The sequence below is a fragment of the Bufo gargarizans genome, chromosome 6 (genome assembly GCF_014858855.1).
Source record: "Bufo gargarizans isolate SCDJY-AF-19 chromosome 6, ASM1485885v1, whole genome shotgun sequence".
NCBI lineage: Eukaryota > Metazoa > Chordata > Amphibia > Anura > Bufonidae > Bufo > Bufo gargarizans.
Genome location: NC_058085.1, coordinates 206,972,092 through 206,993,178, shown reverse-complemented (window position 1 = coordinate 206,993,178; position 21,087 = coordinate 206,972,092).

Here is a 21,087-nt window from a genome sequence, read left to right as displayed (position 1 = left end):
GCGGCGCACTATTGGTTTTTGCTGTTTCTCAGGCTGTACGATCTCGTAGTTTGGTTTCCTAAAAAAAAACCACGTGATCGGGGGCTCCTACCTCTACCCCCTCTTCCTCTAGGTCCCTTGTTGGAAGGCTGAAAAATGGGGTATTGACTGTTCTGATGGGAAGTACCCTCTAATTCAGTTTCACCCTCTGAGGATGACGGTTCTGTCTCAACCTCGAGGGTCCTAGCGGTTTTGGTCGCAAACTCAAGAATACGCCCTTCTTTAAAATCCGCTTTGTCCCTCAGAAACTGAGAATGTTTGCGCTCTTTAAGTTGGGCTGTAAATCGTTCCACAGTCTGCTGTAGAAAGCCCTCCTTACGGGTAAACTCAGAGTTACCGGAAAATTTTTTAACAGCCTCAATTTGCTCCTGCAATAATGATGTGTTTTTGATATGCAGGGCCTTTTCCTCCTCCAGCAACAATGTCATCAGCCTAAGTGAACTTTCAACGGCCTCCTTTTCCCATTTTTTTCGGAACTCTGAGGACTGAATTCTATTCGATGGAAGAAAGGGGATACGCATGCCCCTAGGGACTATTTGATGTTGGATATACGTTTCAAGGGTTTGAATTTCCCACCACCCCCTGACTTGATCTTTATAAGTTTTGGTGAGTAATTTGAAGGAGCCAGTAATACTCAAAGTGCGATTTATAGGTGGTAAATCTGCTTCAGAAAAAACAGCTTTGGCTTCCTCATCCCATTTCTCACTACAGATACCTGCTGCCAGAAAGCCTGCCATCACTCTAAAAGGATATATACTTTAAACAATTCACTGATACTAACTGGTCTGGGGTATACGCTCCACCTATCAAAAATTATATCACTGTTAATCGGAACGCTATAATAGCTGCTAAAACTAATACTTTATTGTTTCACAAAGGAGGGAAAAGGGAAGGGGACTAAATCTTATATAAAATTCTAGGACACACCTAGCCACCCTTGATTTAGTGTATGAGGACACCTGAAGCCGCATGAGGCAGCAACATTCCAACGTGGCTGGGGTCGCAAGAAGGTCCACTACTAGTGCATTAATGAGGCTGAATCGTAGGACCAGGCGGTCGTATTGGATCCAATCACCCTGAGATATGCACCGTATTGTGGACAACGTGCTCTGTACCATAACCAGCTGATAGTGCCCTAAACTAAAGTTAATGAACTAATCCGTTGATAGACATCTGCCCACAGAAGCCGACCTCATATTCAACCACCCGTTCAGAATGAATCGGATGTATGAGTGTCGGCCCTGCAGGCACGAATCAAAGGACACTGATCTAAGCTGGATGGAACAGACAGGCTTGATTGCAGTTGCTCATCAGCTGCAGAGGGCTGCGATCCCACAGACCTCAGCTGCAGTGTGGGCGCAATGCAAGTCTCATATAGCAAACATGTGTTCGTCCCCACAGCGCTCGACGCGTTTCACTAGTTTAGGGTACATATGATTTTTTGTTGCTCTATATTACACTTTTTGTGAGGCAAGGTAACAAGAAATAGCTTTTTTGGTTCCGTTTTTTTTGTTTGTTATTTAAAACATTCATCTGACAGGTTAGATCATGTGGTATTTTTATAGAGCAGGTTGTCACGGATGCGGCGATACCTAATATGTATACAATTTTTTTATTTATGTAAGTTTTAAACAATGATTTCATTTTTGAAACAAAAAAAATATGTTTTAGTGTCTCCATAGTCTGAGAGCCATAGTTTTTTCAGTTTTATGGGCGATTATCTAAGGTAGGGTCTCATTTTTTGTGGGATGAGATGACAGTTTTATTGGCACTATTTTGGGGTGCATATGACTTTTTGATCGCTTGCTATTACACTTTTTGTAACATAAGATGACAAGAAATGGCTTTTTTACACCGTTTTTATTTTTTTACGGTGTTCATCTGAGTGGTTAGGTCATGTGATATTTTTATAGAACCGGTCGATACGGACGCGGCGATACCTAATATGTATACTTTTTAATTTATGTAAGTTTTACACAATTATTTCATTTTTGAAACAAAAAAAACATGTTTTAGTGTTTCCATAGTCTAAGAGCCATAGTTTTTTCAGTTTTTGGGCGATTATCTTGGGTAGGGTATGATTTTTGCGGGATGAGATGACGGTTTAATTGGCGCTATTTTGGGGTGCATATTACTTTTTGATCGCTTGCTATTACACTTTTTGTGATGTAAGGTGACAAAAAATTGTTTATTTAGTACAGTTTTTATTTTTTATTGTGTTCATCTGAGGGGTTAGCTCATGTGATATTATATTAGAGCTGGTCGATACGGACGCGGCGATCCCTAATATGTATACTTTTTTATGTAAGTTTTACACAATAATATTTTTGAAACAAAAAAAAAAATCATTTTATAGTGTCCCCATAGTTTTTTTATTTTTTGGGCCATTGTTTCATGTAGGGGCGGGATGAGGTGATGGTTTGATTGGTACTATTTAGGCATACATGCATCTTTTTTGATCACTTTTATTACCTTTTTTGGGAAGTAAGGTGTGCAAAATTTCAATTTCCTGATAGTTTATTTTTTTTTTTTATGGCGTTCACCGTGAGGGGAAAGTAACATGACCGTTTTATAGATCAGGTTGTTACGGACGCGGCGATACCTAATATGTGTAGTGCATTATTTTTTTTATTTTTTTTTATTCAGTGATAAATGTGTTGTTATTATCTTTACTTTTTTTCACCTTTTTTTTTACATTTTTTGGACCCAGACCCACTTGGTTCTTGAAGATCCAGTGGGTCTGATGTCTGTATAATACAGTACAATACACCATATAGTTTATTGTCCTGTATTTTACTTACACTGTCTGAACAGATCTATGCCTTTAGCATAGATCTGTTCAGCACCATGGACAGCAGGATGCCTGAGAAGGCGTCCTGTTGCCATGGGAACCTTCCCCATCTGCCACAACTGAGCAGACGGGGAAGGGCAAGGAGGGGAGCTCCCTCCCTCTGTCACCCCATCCATCTGGGGGCTGCAAAGGCACAGCAGAGGAGCTCCCTGACTTAACCCTTTCCATACAGCGGTCCGTACGAACCGCTGTATGGAAAGGGTGAAACGGCTGACATCGCAGCGATGTCAGCCGTTTATACCAGAGTGTCAGCAATGTGCTGACACTATGGTATAAACCACTGACCACAGGGATCAGAAACTACAGAAAGTGCTGCAAACCGCAGGTCTGAATTGACCTGCGGTTTGCAGCGATCGCCGATACGGGGGGGGGGGGGGGGGGGAGTTCACAGGACTCCCCTCAGCATTGACCCTGGGTCCCTGGCTGTGTGTAACAGCCGGCACTCAGCGCTGTCACCATGTCTGCAGACATGGTGACAGTTTAATGCAACGAGCGCTAAGTATCAGTGCTCCAGGACGAGTATACTTGTCCTAGGTCCTTAACGTCTTAATCTTCCTACCTCCCTCTCCCCAAAAGGAGAGGCATCGCAACCCACCCCAAAACCTCCAACCCTACTCCCCATCTTCTTGATCTGCCACAGTTCTGCAACAGATCTTCACAAAGACCTCTCTCCCCACTCCCACCAAAAAACACTCAGATTTTATTTCAATCAGGGCAGTCCACCACAAGGTCCGGTGTATAAAAAAAAATGGGTCTCGTTGTTAAAGATTAGCCGCAATTTAGCCGGGTAGACAAATTAATACTTAATGTCCTAAACTTTCATGTAGCTACGTCTCTTATCTTGAATATCCTTTGAAAAATCTTGAAAAAAAAAGAGACACAGTCTGTTCTCATTATGGAGAATAGGGGGGCACTCAGAATCAGGTCTCTATCTCGGGAGACCAATATCTTAGCCCAGAGTATCCGTGGCTGTCTTCTGGGGATCAGTTTACCCCCCCCCGGGACCCGGTGTGCTCTTTCTACAAAAAATAATGGAGAGAAGTGCTCTCTTCCAAACCTCTCCAGAATTAATTCCTGGATCATAATGCCCAGATTATCTCCCTCCATACCTTCTGGTAAACAGACAATTCTTACATTAGATTGTCTTGATCTATCTTCCAGTTTCACAACCTTTTTTTTTTTCTTAAAACATTGGTCTCCGATCTCAAAGTAGGGATTTCAATTTTAAATATTTTAACCTCCTTCTCTGGTGCCCCCACAGTATTTTCTATGGTTGTAACTCTATCCCTTATGTTTTTAATGTAATCTCTTATCAGGACTACCTCGGATTAGATTACTCCAAGCTTGTATTGCATCCCCATTTTTTTTTTTTCACTGCCATCAAGATTTCCTTTAAAGGGGATGAAACATCCTTTGCCAAATCATTTACTTCCTCTCTCTCCACCTCGTCCGCCTGGGTGCACTCCTCTGCCACTCCTTCATCCCCCAAACCAGAAGATTTTTGAGTGTTCAGTTCATATGATCCTTTGTCCTGCTCTTGTATTTACACTTGGTGACTCCAAAAAGTGTTCAATTTTGCCGTTTTAGGAGGAGGAGTGTTCCGCTGACTGCCTATTTTGCTTGGGAGCCATTTTTTTTTCTCCCCTCCCCCTTTTACTCCTCATTAATTTTCTCCTCTCTTCTTCTTTTTCCCCTCCTTTTTTTATAATATAAGTTGGTTTCCTTTTATTTATTTCCCCTGGAAATCTTCCCCCTTATCCTCTCCCCCCCCCCCCTCTTCTTTCCTCTCATTATTTCTTTCTTTACTTTTCTTCATTATGTCCATCTCGACTTCTCCCCTCTGTTGAAACTAATTACCACAACTAAACAGTCTTGTATTAGTGGGCAAAAAAAGTAAAAAGTAAAAGTAAAACCGCAGTCACTGATTCACCGATTATCGTATCGCTAATCAGCATTGGTACTTTTATAGTATATGTAAGTGATCAGAACTGATCACAGTCAGATCTATAATAGTATTAGTGTCATCTTAGCTGGCCCTCCACCCAAAACGCAGTGTTTGCCCGATCAGGCCTGATCGGTCGCCCACACATGCGTTCACCCACGCCCGCCCCGCCGCGTTAGTGTAGACCATGGATGTCAAACTCATGGCCCTCCAGATGTTGCAAAACTACAACTCCCATCGTTCCCTGATAGCTGTAGTATGCCCAGGCATGATGGGAGTTGTAGTTTTGCAACAGGTGGAGGGCCACAAGTTTGACATCCCTGGTGTAGACGTTCATCCACAGCAAACCAAATATTGCATATACTGCGCTGAGAGTACCAGAGGAAGACTCACTGAAGGGGGAGGATTAAGCACAGGAGGATTCGGGTAGTAGTTACAAGGAGCAGGGAGATAGAGGAGATATCTACAAGGAGCAGGGGGGAAGGCGATTGAACATACTAGGAAGGGAGGACACGAGGCGGCAAAAGTTCACCAGTCCAAACCTTAAGCCCAGCATCAGCAGGAGCGGGGAAGTGGAACAGCAGCGCCCCGGAGAGTCGGAGGAAGCCAGCAGACATCAATCAGCACGTCGGGTGGCTGAGCAGCAAGCAAACAGCGGCGAAGAAACCAACAAGGACACGGCAGAAGAGAGAGCAATCGGGGGAGCCAGTGGGGAAAAAAAAGTCCCGGTCCGGCAGTTGGTGATGCTGGGACTAGCCTTCATAGCATTGCGGGAGACACTAGGGAGGCTAGTTTCTGTTGCGGCCTGCTATTGGCTAACAACCCCCCTCCATCGTCGAATGTTTTCATCCGCGCGGTGGCCGTGCAGGCTTCAGAAGCGACGCGGGTGCCGGGTAGCCAGGTAAGAACATTGTGTGTGAGGGGCCCATGCATATGGGGAAGCATTTCAGGGGTTGGATAACCCCTTTAATATTGGGAGCCACTAATGGAGGCCTTATTAACCGCCTCCAGAACGCCTAATGCAGGATCGCGGTCCGGAAGCGGTCGATTCATTACTCGGTGATGCATCTGTGCGTCATCTCGCGATACGCGAGATTACGCACACAGCCGGCCCACGCATGCGCATTGCGGGCCGGCAAAAGTTCAAGTAGTATTTCGTCACCAGCCTGCCAGCCAATGATCATCGCTGGCAGGCTGGTGATTATCAAAAAATTTAATCAGAAGCCATTTCACACTTTATATTTATAAATATAAGGTGTTAAATGGCTTCTGTGCTCCTCTGCTGGTCCTTTTTCATCGGTTGGTCCCAGCAGAGGAGCACACATTACTGTAAGTACACACCAAACACTACACTTAGCCCCCAGATCACCCTCATCACCCCAATTAACCCCTTGATCACCCCTGTCAATCACTAGTGAAAGGGAAAAAAGTGATCAGTGTAAACTGTAACTTTTTTTTCACTAGTATTGACGGTTAGGTTTTAGGATAGTTTAGGCCCCTTTGTTAGGTAGTTAGCGTCGGTTAGCGCCCAGCCCAACGCACCGCAGTCACTGAGTCACTGATTATCGTATCGCTAATCAGCATTGGTACTTTTATAGTATCTGTAAGTGATCAGAACTGATCACAGTCAGATCTATAATAGCATTAGTGTCATCTTAGCTCGCCCTCCACCCAAAACGCAGTGTTTGCCCGATCAGGCCTGATCGGTCGCCCACACGTGCGTTCACCCACGCCCGCCCCGCCGCAGTGACAAAAAATATATATTTTTTTTGATCACTGCACAATCACTTTACAAGCGCTGCAGTGATAAAAAATATTGCAGCGGCTTCCGGTACTTCGCTAGCCTCCCATTTGTAAGACAGGCTTGCTTTTTTTCTTGGGTAGTCTCAGGGAATACCCCTAAATTTATTTGACCAAATGGAAAATACGGGGTATTCTTCTAAAGAGGCCTACAGGCTTCTGACCCAGTCGGGTAAGGAATGGGAACCCTCATCTGACTAATCCAGCGGGTCAGAATACGAACCTGTAGAAAGCAGTGGCAGTCTGACCCAAAGTTTGGACGAGGAGGTTGAGGTCCCTGATACCACCAGGCGTAACCCGGCCCCGTGTCGCTAGACCACAGGTTATGCAGGATCCGCTTCAAAGGCAGCAGAGTGGGGCTGGCGCTGTCGGATTAGGTGGTGAGGCATACACCAGCAGCGCAGCCCATCCTGGACCTAGTACCAGCACTGCCGTACAACATGGTGAAGTGGCGAGCACCAGAAGAGCAGTTGAAGCTGGTACGGTGGCACGTGCAGTAGTTCCCCCATCGCAGCCACCGCACAGACAGGCCCATAGAGCCCCTAGAGTCCCTGAGGTGCTGGCAAACCCTGATTGGCAGCCCCCAACTTCAGCCGCACCAGTAGTTCCCCCTTTTACCTGCCCAGTCTGGAGTTCGGGTTGAGACAGCTCAGATCGGTTCGGCACTGGGGTTTTTTGAGCTGTTCTTGACTGCGGAGCTCTTGGACTTAGTCGTGACAGAAACAAATCGGTATGCCACTCAATGTATAGCCGCCAACCCAGGAAGTTTTTATGCCCAGTCTTTCCGGTGGAAACCCGTCCAAGTTTCCGAATGTAAAACTTTTCTGGGCCTTCTCCTCAACATGGGCCTAACAAAAAAAGCATGAATTGTGGTCATATTGGTCCACGAACCCAATTCATCACATGCCCATGTTCTCTGCTGCCATGTCCAGGACACGATTTGAGACAATCCTGCGTTTCCTGCACTTTAGTGACAGCAGCACCTCTCATCCTAGAGGCCACCCAGCTTTTGACCGGCTCCACAAAATTCGGCCCCTCATAGACCACTTTAACACCAAATTTGCAGATTTGTATACCCCTGAGCAAAACATCTGCATAGAGGAGTCCCTAATACATTTTACCGGGCGCCTTGGCTTCAAACAATACATCCCAAGCAAGCGTGCCCGGTATGGGGTCAAATTGTATAAGCTCTGTGAAAGGGCCACAAGCTATATGAACAAATTTTGTGTCCATGAGGGTAAAGATCAGACCCTGGAGCCTGTTGGTTGCCATGACTACCTGGGGAGCAGTGGGAAGACAGTCTGGGACTTGGCAGTCACCCTTATTTGGCAAGAGGTACCATCTTTATGTGGACAATTTTTACACAAGTGTGCCCCTCTTCAGGCATTTGTTTTTAGAACAGATTGGCTGCTGTGGCACCGCGTGACCTAGTCGCCGGGGCTTCCCCCAATGGCTCGTTACCACCCGTCTTGCAAGGGGGGAGAGGGCTGCCTAGTGTAACGAAGAACTGCTTGTGGTGAAATGGAGAGGCAAGCGTGATGTTTACATGCTCTCCTCCATTCACGCAGACACGACAATACAAATTGAATGAGCAACCAGTGTCATTGAAAAGCCCCTCTCGTCCACGACTATAATTTGCTCATGGGAGGGGTGGACTTCAATGACCAGATGTTGGCTCCTTATTTAGTGTCCCGCCGCACCAGATGCTGGTATAAGAAGGTGTCTGTATATTTAATTCAATTAGCTCTGTATAATAGTTTTGTTCTCTACAGTAAGGCTGGGAGAACAGGATCCTTCCTCAAATTTCAGGAAGAGATCACCGAGAACCTCCTGTATCCAGGATGTTCCGTGGCCCCATCCACCAGTGTAGTGAGCCGTCTACACGAACGACATTTCCCCAATGTCGTTTCTGGTACCTCAACCCAAGCGCCACCCCGAAAAAGATGTTGTGTTTGTAGCAGGAGTGGAATAAGGCGTGACACCCGCTATTTCTGTCCTGACTGCCCTGACCACCCTGCCCTATGCTTAGGGAAGTGTTTCCGGAAGTACCACACACAGGTACACTATTAGCATAGGGATTGCATCTCACAGGACAGGCACACAGGGCTATTAGGGCCCATTCACACAGAGCTGCTGCAAACCTCTCCTTTCACCTGGGACAAAGTGCATAATGTACTTCGTCACATTTTTCATCCAAATTGATCGATGCGAATGAAGAAATCTGTGCCGTTCATTCTTTCTTTCAGCCCGGAGGCGAAGGAGAATAGCAGAAACTCCTAATGCTGGCCATACATGTAATGATTGCGGAGACCCTCAAATGCCAGGGCAGTACAAACACCCCACAAATGACCCAATTTTGGAAAGAAGACACCTTAAGGTATTCGCTGATGGGCATAGTGAGTTCATAGAAGTTTTTATTTTTTGTCACAAGTTAGCGGAAAATTATGTTTTTTTTTGTTTTGTTTTTCTTACAAAGTCTCATATTCCACTAACTTGTGACAAAAAATAAAAACTTCCATGAACTCACTATGCCCATCACGAAATACCTTGGGGTGTCTTCTTTCCAAAATGGGGTCACATGTGGGGTATTTATACTGCCCTGGCATTTTAGGGGCCCTAAAGCGTGAGAAGAAGTCTGGAATCCAAATGTCTAAAAATTCCCTCCTAAAAGGAATTTGTGCCCCTTTGCGCACCTAGGCTGCAAAAAAGTGTCACACATGTGGTATCGCCATACTCAGGAGAAGTTGGGCAATGTGTTTTGGGGTGTCTTTTTACATATACCCTCTGGGTGAGAGAAATATATCTCTAAAATGACAACTTTGTATGAACAAATGGGAAAAGTTGACTTTTAGAGAGATATTTCTCTCACCCAGCATGGGTACATGTAAAAATACACCCCAAAACACATTTCCCAACTTCTCCTGAGTACGGCGATACCACATGTGTGACACTTTTTTGCAGCCTAGGTGGGCAAAGGGACCCAAATTCTAAAGAGCACCTTTAGGATTTCACAGGGCATTTTTTTACACATTTGGATTTCAAACTACTTCTCATGCATTAGGGCCCCTAAGATGCCAGGGCAGTATAAATACCCCACAAGTGACCCCATTTTGGAAAGAACACACCCCAAGGTATTTCGTGATGGGCATAGTGAGTTCATGGAAGTTTTTATTTTTTGTCACAAGTTAGTGGAATATGAGACTTTGTAAGAAAAAAAAGAAAAAACAAATCATCATTTTCCGCTAACCTGTGACAAAAAATAGAAACTTCCATGAACTCACTATGCCCATCAGCGAATACCTTAGGGTGTCTACTTTCCGAAATGGGGTCATTTGTGGGGTGTTTCTACTGTCTGGGCATTGCAGAACATCAGGAAACGTGACAGGTGCTCAGAAAGTCAGAGCTGCTTCAAAATGCGGAAATTCACATTTTTGTACCATAGTTTGTAAACGCTATAACTTTGGCGCAAACCAATAAATATACACTTATTGCATCAAAGACATGTAGAACAATAAATTTTGAGAAAAATTGATATAGAAATGTAGTTTTATTTGAAAAATTTTACAACTGAAAGTGAACAGTCATTTTTTTGCAAAAAAAATAAAAAATCTGTAAATTTCGATTAATAACAAAAAAATTAAAAATGTCAGCAGCAATGAAATGCCACCAAATGAAAGCTCTATTAGTGAGAAGAAAAGGAGGTAAAATTAATTTGGGTGGTAAGTTGTATGACCGAACAATAAACCGTGAAAGTAGTGTAGTGCAGAATTGTAAAAAGTGGTCTGGTCATTAAGGGGGTTTAAGCTAGGGGAGCTGAGGTGGTTAATATTGGGGGACACTACTGGGGCATTATTAATACTAGGGGGTGCCAATAGAGGCATTAATTTTTCTGGGGCCTCTGTTAAGCCACACCCCCACAGCTTAACTTGACCAGTATTTTTCAGTATTCAGTTTATATTGCCGGGTTGGCATTTTGCAATAAATAAGTGGGTTTTGGGTTGTAGTTTGGGCACTTTGTCTCTAAAAGGTTCGCCATCACTGGTCTAGGGAAACATAAGCTGTAAATGCAGCCCTGAATACACCCAATCTACAATCTGTAGAGGGTCCTCACTGTACATGTACGGCGCTGGTTGACAGGACTTAAGGACTAGCGCCATACATGTATGGCTGGTTGATCGGGTGGGGACCCGATGGCAACCTGATGCTTTCCATAGGCATCGGGGCTTGCCTTCCACGGAAGCCTGTGAGATCCAGTCCCTTAGGCTGGGTCTTACAGGCAGGCTGTCAGTATAAAAGCTGACAGCCAATGCATTACAATACAGGTTGTATTTTAATGCACTGCAGAGGGGATAAGACCCCAGAAGTTGAAGTCCCAGAGTAAGACAAAAATAAAAAGTAAAGAAAAAAAGGTGTTTTTCATAATAAAAAATAAAAGTTGGGAAAAAACTTTAAAAAACTAAAAAAAAACACACACACACACACACACACACACACAAACAACCAGACATATTGGGTATTGCCGCATCCATAACGACTGGCTCTATAAAATATCACATGATCTGACCCCTCACCTGAACACCATAGAAAAAAATACAATAAAAACTGCTAAAACAATCACTTTTTTGTCACCTTACATCATTAAAAAGGTGCATCACCAAGCAATCAAAAAGGAGTCACCTCATCCCGCAAACAAATAGCCCCTCCATAAAACAATCAGGCAAAAAATTAAATAACTATGGATCTCAGAATATGGAGACACTAAAACATGATTTTTTTAAAAAAAAATGCTTTTATTGTGTAAAACAAAAACAAAAATTATATATATATATTTTACACTCACCAGATTTGTTTCCTGGAAGTCTCTATGACAGCACAGACTGAGATGGCCTTCCTCTGGAAAAAGCACACATAGGTTAAAAACCCCACCCCTCATTGCCAGTGTATTATAACAGAACTAGGACAAGGGGTAGAACATAACTAGTCAATTTAGTATATTGACAAAGAAAACAAGGGCGGGACAAAAGTGTGCTGTCATGGAGACTTCCAGGAAATCGGATTACCAGTGAGTGTAATATTCATTTCCCCAGTCATCTCCATGACAGCACAAACTGAGAACTAACAAAGTAACTTACAGGGGGGGGGGAGGACTACAGCACCTAGGACCTTACGTCCAAAGGCCAAGTCCTCGTCGGCAAATATGTCCACCCTATAATGCTTGGTGAAGGTGTGGGCCCTCTTCCAGGTGGCCGCCCTGCAGATTTGTTCTAACGAAGCAGAGGCCCTCTCAGCCCAGGAAGTGTAGACCAATCTAACCGAGTGGGCTCTAAGGGAAGGAGGCGCCTCCTTACCGGAAGCTTTATAGGTCTCGGAGATGGTGCATCTAATCCAGTGGGATATAGAGCTCTTGGCTGCCTTCTTACCCCTATTTGGGCCTGCAAACTGGATAAATAAATTTGTTGGTAAATAAAGAACCGAACGCCTAAATTGTGGAATCTAGATTCCTGCTCGTCTTTAGGGTTAGGAAAAATAGACGTGATAACTATATCTTGTGACCTGTGGAAGGAGGAGACCACTTTGGGAAGAAAACAGGGGTCTAACTTTAAAACGAGCTTGTCCTCCAGCACCCTGAGGAAAGGCTCCTATATGGACAGTGCCTGGAGCTTGCAAACCCTCCTTGCGGAGGATATGGCCACTAGGAAGATGGTTTTCAGAGTGAGCCACTTAATGGATAGGGAGAGAAGAGGCTCAAACGGTACATCCGACAGCCCTGACAGGACAGTGTTAAGGTTCCACGGTGCGACCATATTCCTGACTCTGGGATTTCGTCGATCCGCCGCTTTCAGGAATCTTGCTACCCAGGGGACCTTATAAAGGCTGGTATGCCAATTAAAGATAAATGGCTGGTTGGCTCTCACTTAGTGGCTATGCCGGGTGCTGCTAACTCACAAATCGGGTGCCTGACCCCAAAGTGAGATAAACAATGGAAAAAAGGAGAGGAGTGAGCACTCACAACGCTTGGACCATAGGATATATGAATATATTAATATATTTATTATAGTAGGACCTGCAACATCCTACTATAAAAAATCTCCAGCTACTATTACCGTTCCAGCACACAGCAACGGACGTTATTGATAAGGTACTATTCCTGCCTGTGTAGTCCTGCGATATTGTGACGTCATCGGCCTGAGACGTGCAACGCGAGACGCCGAAGCAGCCAGAACCTGAATTGCTAATCTGAGCACGGAGCGGCTTAAAATTTACCGTCCTGGGCGGTCATACTAATAGCTGGGAGAAGACAACTTTGGAGGTATTTACTGTGCTACAGTGCTAGAACTTTTCAATATCTGTATGCATTAGAAGATAAATCAATATTTGGAGTGACTTGTTACAGGCACTTTTGGGACACTTCCATTTGACTTTCGGTTTGCGGCACCACAAGCACTCATAGCGATTTTTACTGCAAGTGATTTTTATTGCCAGAAATTAGGTATTTCAAAGAGACATTTTGGAACACCAATTGTCTAAGGATTGTGGCAAAAGGGTTCCCACCCCGATATCAGTATACCTTTATGTATTGGTACCAATTATTTTTTATTGTATTTTAGTGTATGAATTTTGTGTGATTGCAATTGTTTTATTTATTGGACGTCGCAGGTCCTACTATAATAAATATATTAATATATCCTTATATCCTATGGTCCAAGCGTTGTGAGTGCTCACTCCTCTCCTTTTTTCCATTGTTTATCTCACTTTGGGGTCAGGCACCCAATTTGTGAGTTAGCAGCACCCGGCATAGCCACTAAGTGAGAGCCAACCAGCCATTTATCTTTAATTGGTATTCTAGAGGGCCCGACACCTGGACTCGCAGTGTGTTGGGAGCAAGGCCCAAATCCAACCCATCCTGGAGGAATTCCAGGATAAGAGGGATATTAGGGGTGGACTGGTTGAACCTGACTCCGCCCCAGGAGGCGAACTTCCTCCAAACTTTGAGATACGCTTTGGAGGTGTTGAACTTCCTACTAAGAGGGTCTTAACTACTCTTTCAGAGGGCCCTAACCCTAACAAGAGGGATTGCTCAGAATCCAGGCGGACAGCTTGAGGAGGTTGGTATTGGGGTGCGGGATGGGACCCTGGGTTGGAAGGCCCTCCTCCGGCAGGAATCGGATGGGATCTGCCGGGCTGAGGGACCTGAGGAGCCTGAACCAGCTTCTCCTGGGCCAGAATGGTCCCACCGGAATCAGTCTGTACCTGTCGGACTGAAACTTTTGGAGCACCCTTGGGATTACTGGTATCGGGGGAAAGGCGTAGACTAGGCCCGACGTCCAGCTCTGGGTAAAAGCCTCTATTGCCACGCATGGGTCTCTTCGGTTGAGAGAGAAGAAATCCTGAACCGTGTGGTTCTTCGCTGAGGCGAACAGGTCTAGGATTGCACTCCCCCATCGATCCCGAATCTTTTGGAAAGCGGTCTGGGACAATGACCATTCGCCTGGATCCAGACTTTGCTGACTGAGGTAATCTGCCTGGAGATTCAGGGATCCCTTCAGATGCACTGCCGCAAGGAATTGTAGATTCCTTCCTGCCCAAAGGAAGATTCGGTCTGAGAGCCTCTGGAGGTGACTGTGTCTTGTTCCTCCCTGGTGCTGGATAAACGCCACAGCTGTGGAGTTGTCCGAATGGACCAGGACATGGTGAATCTTGGCCTGTACTTTGATGGACCTGAGGCCCATACCGCACAGAGTTCTCTGTAGTTGGAGGACATCCTTCTCTGGTCCTCAGACCAGATCCCCTGAAAAGCCTCTGAAGCCGTGAGGGCCCCCCAGACCCGGGAGCTGGCATCTGGGAAAACATACTCCTGCCTCCAAGGAACTCCTGCTTCCAGGTTCTTGGTCTTGAGCCACCAGTCCAGTGAAGCCTTCACTTCCCGGGAAACTGACAACCTTCAGTCCAGGGATGATTGAGACCTGTTCCATTGACTTAGGACCAGCTTCTGTAAGGGTCTCATATGGAATTGGACCCAGGCTACCGCAGGGATGCAGGAGGTGAGATGGCCCAGCATTTCCATGCCCTGCCCTATTGAGCAACGGGACTGCTTGGTGAAGTGGAGGACCCTTAAATTCAGCTTTTGTACCTTTAGCGGGGGGAGAAAGGATCTTTGAAGAGTTTAATATAAGAGGATACCCAGGAATATCATCCGATGGTCTGGGAGCAAGTCGTACTTCTCCCGGTTGACTAACCAGCCCAAGTTCTGGAGGCACAAGAGAACCACTTGGATGTGCCTGCGAAGGATATCTGAGGTTTCTGCCACTATTAGCAGGTCGCCCAAGTAAGAGACAATTATTATCCCCTCCTTGCTTAGGGAGGCTACGACCTCAGCCATAACCTTGGTGAATATGTGGGGTGCCAATCATATGCCGAACAGGAGGCACTTGAATTGATAGTGGCGGGCTATCCCACCTTGCTCCACCGCAATCCTCAGGTATCTTCTGGAATGGACCTGTATTATGGAAGTATGCGTCGGAGAGGTCTATTGTAGCCATCATAGCCCATCTTTTGATGAGCTTCACCGCTCACTTGACGGTCTCCATCCTGAACTTATGGTAAGTGATAGAGGGAGTAGTGATCCCTCCCCAATTCTCCGGCAGGGATCCATTCTACTGCCCCAGGCGTAATAAGTTTCTTACGCCCTCGGAAAAGGGAGACTCGAGGCCCCTGGGGAGCTTGGTCAGGATCAACCTCTGCGGAGGAAGGGAATCCAGCTCTATAGTGTAGCCATGTTCTACGATTCCTAATATATATGGATCCATAATGGTTTGTTCCCAAACCCCTAGAAAGGAGCTGAGCCTTCCTCCAACCGGGATGATGTCATTGTTTGGGACCCTGATATAGCAGACCTGATTTCAGAGGTAGTAGAAGGTGGGCTTCTACGCTGAGCGACTGTCACGGCTGAGGATGGGGAAAACCCTCAGTCGTGCGGTGCCAGGTGATGGTAAGGTTGCTACTTGGCCAGAACCACAGAATTAGGGAGCAGGTCACCTCCTAGCGCTTCCCTAATCTGACCCTGTCTCCTAGCTGCATGAGCCACCCTTAAAGGTAGGAGGGCCCATGCTCAGGCTGACCCTCCGTCGTTCCCTGAACTAGGAGCTGGGTAGACAGCACGTTCCTCCTGGACACTGAGAAACAGGAGTCTAAAGTGGCCAAGCTACAAGGGGAACAGAAACAACTTATGGCAGTGACAGGCAAATGCAACCAATACAACACTCACCTGCCACAGACAACAAAGCCTGGAACCCATGTGCAAGAGCTGTTGTTCAGAACACAAACGAACACAGCACACACCAGAAATCACACAGGAACCCAGGACCATAAGCTGCAATAATAAGGAAACCCCACACACACCTTCATAACACAGTGTAACATAATTTTATGACCAGAAGGGTGGCCCCCACTGGCAGATGGTGATTACCCAGGAGGATGTTTCCAGCACTGCATGGCTGAAGAACCCCCTCTGACTACTGCTCTAAGCAGAGCCCAAAGTAGCCACACCCATACTCAGACACACCCAGTGTTCACACAGAAAGAAGGGAGTTAACCCTTCCTACACCAGGCAGGGTAGTGAAGCCACACAAAAGGAAAAAGCACACAAACACACTCACCTGTTACCGCCGGCAATGGCATGCGTGGCAACCATGTCCTGAAGAACAGCCAGCAGGTCGAGACACTGCCACCACATGCACACAACACCAGATGTTGCCGCGGACAACCGCAAGTGAAGGGAGGTGTCTTAGTGCATACAAACATAACCTTGTGCACAACAAACAGACAAAGTGCATACATAAACACACACAACAGGTGAAACCGCATGCACTTGACAGTAAGCTGCCTAGCAACAGCTCAGGCTGCTATACTGCCAAGTACCCAATCAAGTTGCCAGCGGCAACCACACGTGAGGCAACCTACAAGCAGCCCTCACCATGTGGTTGACAATAGAACCGAACCTCAGGCAACCGCATGCGGATCCAGAGTCACGACCAAGACCATGGGTCGTGACAGCGACTTTAGTAGTGCAAACCAGCTCTTCTTGGGCCAGAAGGGAGCTACCAAAATCAAGGTACATCTTTCTCTGAAACTTCTGAAGCACCTTGGGAATTATGGGAATGGGTGGGAATGCGTAAACTAGGCAAGATGTCCAGTCCTGATTGAAGGCATCCACCGCAGTTGGGAGATCTCGCGGGTTGAGGGGGAAAAACTGATTTGACGATTTTTCCAGGAGGCAAAAAGATCTATTGATGGCTTGGCCCACTTTATTATTAGCTGAAATGTATCTGGGCATAATATCTATTCCCCCAGGTCCAGAACATGATGGCTCAGGTAATCTGCTTTTATATTTAAAGATCCCTTTAGAGGAATTGCCGAGATAGAGATTATATTTTGTTCCGCCCAGGAAAATATTTTGTTTGCTAAACTTTGAAGCAGATGGTGTCTCGTCCCTCCCTGATGCTGAATGAAGGATACTACTGTTGAATTGTCCGAATAAATTAGAACATTATGGTCTTTCGATAAATGTGATGTTTTCTTCGGAGCTTCCCAAATTGCTTGTAGTTCTCTGAAGTGTGAAGATTGTTGTCTTACAAGGTGTGGCCATTTGCCCAGGTAGGTTTCCTGTTGAACCACAGCCCAACAACCCTGAAGACTGGCGTCTGTCGTGATTACAAGGGGGTTGTTCCTAGTTCCAGTATACTCCCTTCTTTAGGTTGCTGTCTATGAGCCACCACTTTAGAGAGTTTTTTATATTTCAGTCTAAAAAAATCTGTTTGTCTAGGGTCACTTGTGACCTGTTCCACCTCGATATTATGATTTTCTGAAGGGGTCTTAAATGAAATTGAGCCCAAGCTACCGCCAGGATACATGGTTAGAGACCTCCTAAAATCTTCTTTGCTGTCCTGAGAGCAGAATCTCTTTTTGAATTCTCTTGTCTGGTTTGGCAATTTTCCTATTTTGAGAGATGGAAGGAATGATCTCTGAGAAACGGAATACAAAGATATTCCTAGAAAGGTTTTCCGGCTGCTTGAGGAAAGGTTTGATTTCTCGCAATTGATGATCCACCCTAATGATTGGAGGGGGTTTAGAACTATCTATAAATGGTTTTCTAATAGACCTTTGCTGTCCGCTATCACTAGAGGATCGTACAGATACGGGATAACAATGATTGCTTCCTCTCTTAGTGCTGCTACCACCTTCACCATGATCTTGTTAAAGATTCTTGGAGCTGAGGACATTCCGAAAGGGAGACATACAAATTGATAATGTTGAATGTGACCCTTGGTCTTTATTGCAAACCTTAGGAATTTCCTCAATGTTTTGTGTATTGGGATATGGTAATAAGCATCCCTCAAATCGATTGAGGCCATTACCGCTGCCCTTTTTATTAATTCTACTGCAGTTCTTAAAGTTTTCATCTTGAACTTCTGATATGTAATATGCTTGTTCAAGGATTTTAGATTTATTATAATTCTGGATTTTCTGCATGTTTATTTTTTATTTTTATTAAGAATAGGCGAGAGTAGTGGCCCTCTCCTAGCAGATTTTTGGGGACAGTTTCTATTGCTCCTAATTTTAGTAAATCTTCTATGCCGACTTTTAAGGTACCTTGCTGAGAGGAAGTTACAGTGGTAATAACAGACTTTTCTTTAGGGGAAGATTCTAACTATATACGGTAACCCTCTCTTATGATGTTTAAGATCAACAAATTTGATGTTATTTGCTACCAAGTGCTAAAAAAGGAGCTGAATCTTCCCCCTACATGTATGGAGTCATCGGATTAGAGGAGGAGGTTTCTCCTCTGTTAGGGTTCAAAAGGAAAATTTTTCCCCTACCCCCTTTTGCATAACTCCACCACCCCGTTTTTCCCTCATGTTTCCTTTGTTCGGATTGGTACTGATAGCCATGAAAATTCTGTCTTTTTAATTTCTATCTCTCTTCTGAAAATTCTTTCTTCCTATTGGTGGAGTTTTCTAAGATCTTGTCTAGATCTGGTCCAAAAAACGCATTGGCCATGAAAGGGAAGGGAAATGAGCTTGTTTTTTATGTAATATCCCCTGCCCATGCCTTGAGCCATAGAACCCGTCTGGCTGTATTAGATAAAACTGCAGTGCGTGCTGAAACTTTTACGGATTCAGCCACAGCATCCGCTAAGAAACTAGTTGCAATTTTTTGTAACAGAATGCTCTCCAGAATCTGATCTCTCTGCGTTTTATTGATAAGATGAATCTTCAATTGCTCTAGCCACAGATTAATGGTTCTAGCTACACAAGTAGAAGCCACCCCTAGCTTAAAATGAACTTGCGTAACCTCCAAGGTTTTTCTTAGCAGACTCTCTGCTTTCCTATCCATGTGGTCTTTAAGTTGCGCTGAATCATCAAATGGCAGGGCAGTAATGTTTTGAAACCTTTGCCACAGGTGCGTTCACTCTGGAAATGTATTCCCAATCGGCGCAATCCTCATCGTTAAAAGGATAGCACTTCTTGATACCCCTAGGAATAAAAGATCCTTTATCTGGCTTCTCCCATTCTGACTTGACTAACTTTTGAATATTATCTGGAACTGGGAATACAGACTTTCTTTTTTTACCCCAGCCCCCCAAATATCTCTTCCTGCAACAACTTAGGCTTTTTAGGCATCCATCCATCTGTATTGTGGCTCTAATCGCTTTTAGAAGCTCATCAATGTCATCCAAGTTAAATAAGAAACGTTTATATTCATTATCTTCATCAGAAGATGCATATGTTTTTCCATACGTTTTAAAGTCCGAGCCTTCCAAAACATCAGAATCCAGATTGCAACTATAACGGATGATTTGAGGGTTTTAGGGGGGCCGAATCCCGGGAAGCTAGTGCGGACTGAACTTCTTTAATGTCCCGATATCTTCCAGGATATTAGAGGATTCAGCTTTTACCACATTAGGAGTACACTCTTTACATAAGGGTTTAGCTCCTGTACCGGGAAAATGCTTATAACATATTCCACATTTTCTTGTCTTTTTAGGAGCTGCAGCAGAATCCTTCTGTCCCTGAAAGTATAAGGGAAAGAAGGATCAGCTCACAACTCCTGGATTTGTTGCAGGCTTGGCTCCAGAGCCCAGCTTGATGGGGGCACTCATCTGTAACCACTCCTGTCCGCCAGCAGACACTGCACTGCTTTTCTCTGCAGCAAGGATCGCGCTGTCCGGCCTTTTATTTGTCACGCGCCGGCGGTAGAGCATCACAGTGTCGCTCCTGCCACCATCTTCCTTCCCCTCTGCATGTAATCCACCTGGACCTCTGCAGGGGGATCTTCGCATGGGACAGCAACAGTCTGCGCCCGTGCACAGGCTCCCAGAAGAGGAGGGAGAGCCGCACTCCGGATTAGACCTCGGCCTATATTTATGCTTCACAGATGGGCCCAAAAGAGCCTCCATGTACCTCTCCCGCTTCCTTTCCTGGTAGGACAGGAAAAACACTGGTGATGGAGGGGAGTGATGGGACTTAAACCTCTCTGTTATTTACCTGTAGAAAAAATAATAATGAGCCCCTACATAGGACAGTCGCCCCCAAAAAAAAACAACCACTATGGCTTTCAAAATATGGAGACACTAAAAAAAAAACATTAAAAAAAAAATGCTTTATTATGAGAAACTGAAACATCCAAAAAGTCATATTTGGTATGGTCGCATTTTTAACAACCTGCTCTAGAAAAATATCACATGATCTAACCCAGTAATGGCCAACCTGTGGCTCTCCGGCTGTTGTAAAACTACAACTCCCACCATGCCCTGCTGTAGGCAGATAGCTGTAGGCAGTCTGGGCATGCTGGGAGTTGTAGTTTTACAGTTGGAGAGCCACAGGTTGGCCATCCCTGATCTAACCTGTCAGATGAACATTGTAAATAACAAACTGTGCCAAAACAGCTATTTGTTACCTTGCCTCACAAAAAGTGTAATATAGAGCAACCAAAAATTATATGTACCCTAAAATAGTACCAACAAAACTGCCACCTTATCCTGTAACTTCCAAAATGTGGTCACTTTTTGGGAGTTTCTACTCTAGCGGTGCATCAGGGGGTCTTCAAATGTGACATAGCAACTTAAAATTATCCCAGTGAAATTTGCCCTCCAAAAACCATATGGCGTTCCTTTCCTTCTGTGCCCTGCCGTGTGCCCGTACAGCAGTTTATGATCACAAATAGGATGTTTCTGTGAACTACAGAATCAGGGTAATAAATATTCAGTTTTGTGTGGCTGTTAACCCTTGCTTTGTTACTAGGATAAAATTTATTAAAATGGAAATCTGCTAAAAAAAAGTGAAATTCTGAAATGTCATCTACATTTTCCTTTAATTCTTGTGAAACACCTAAAAGGGTTAAAGTTTATAAAATCAGTTTTGAATACCTTGACGGGTGTAGTTTCTAAAATGGGGTC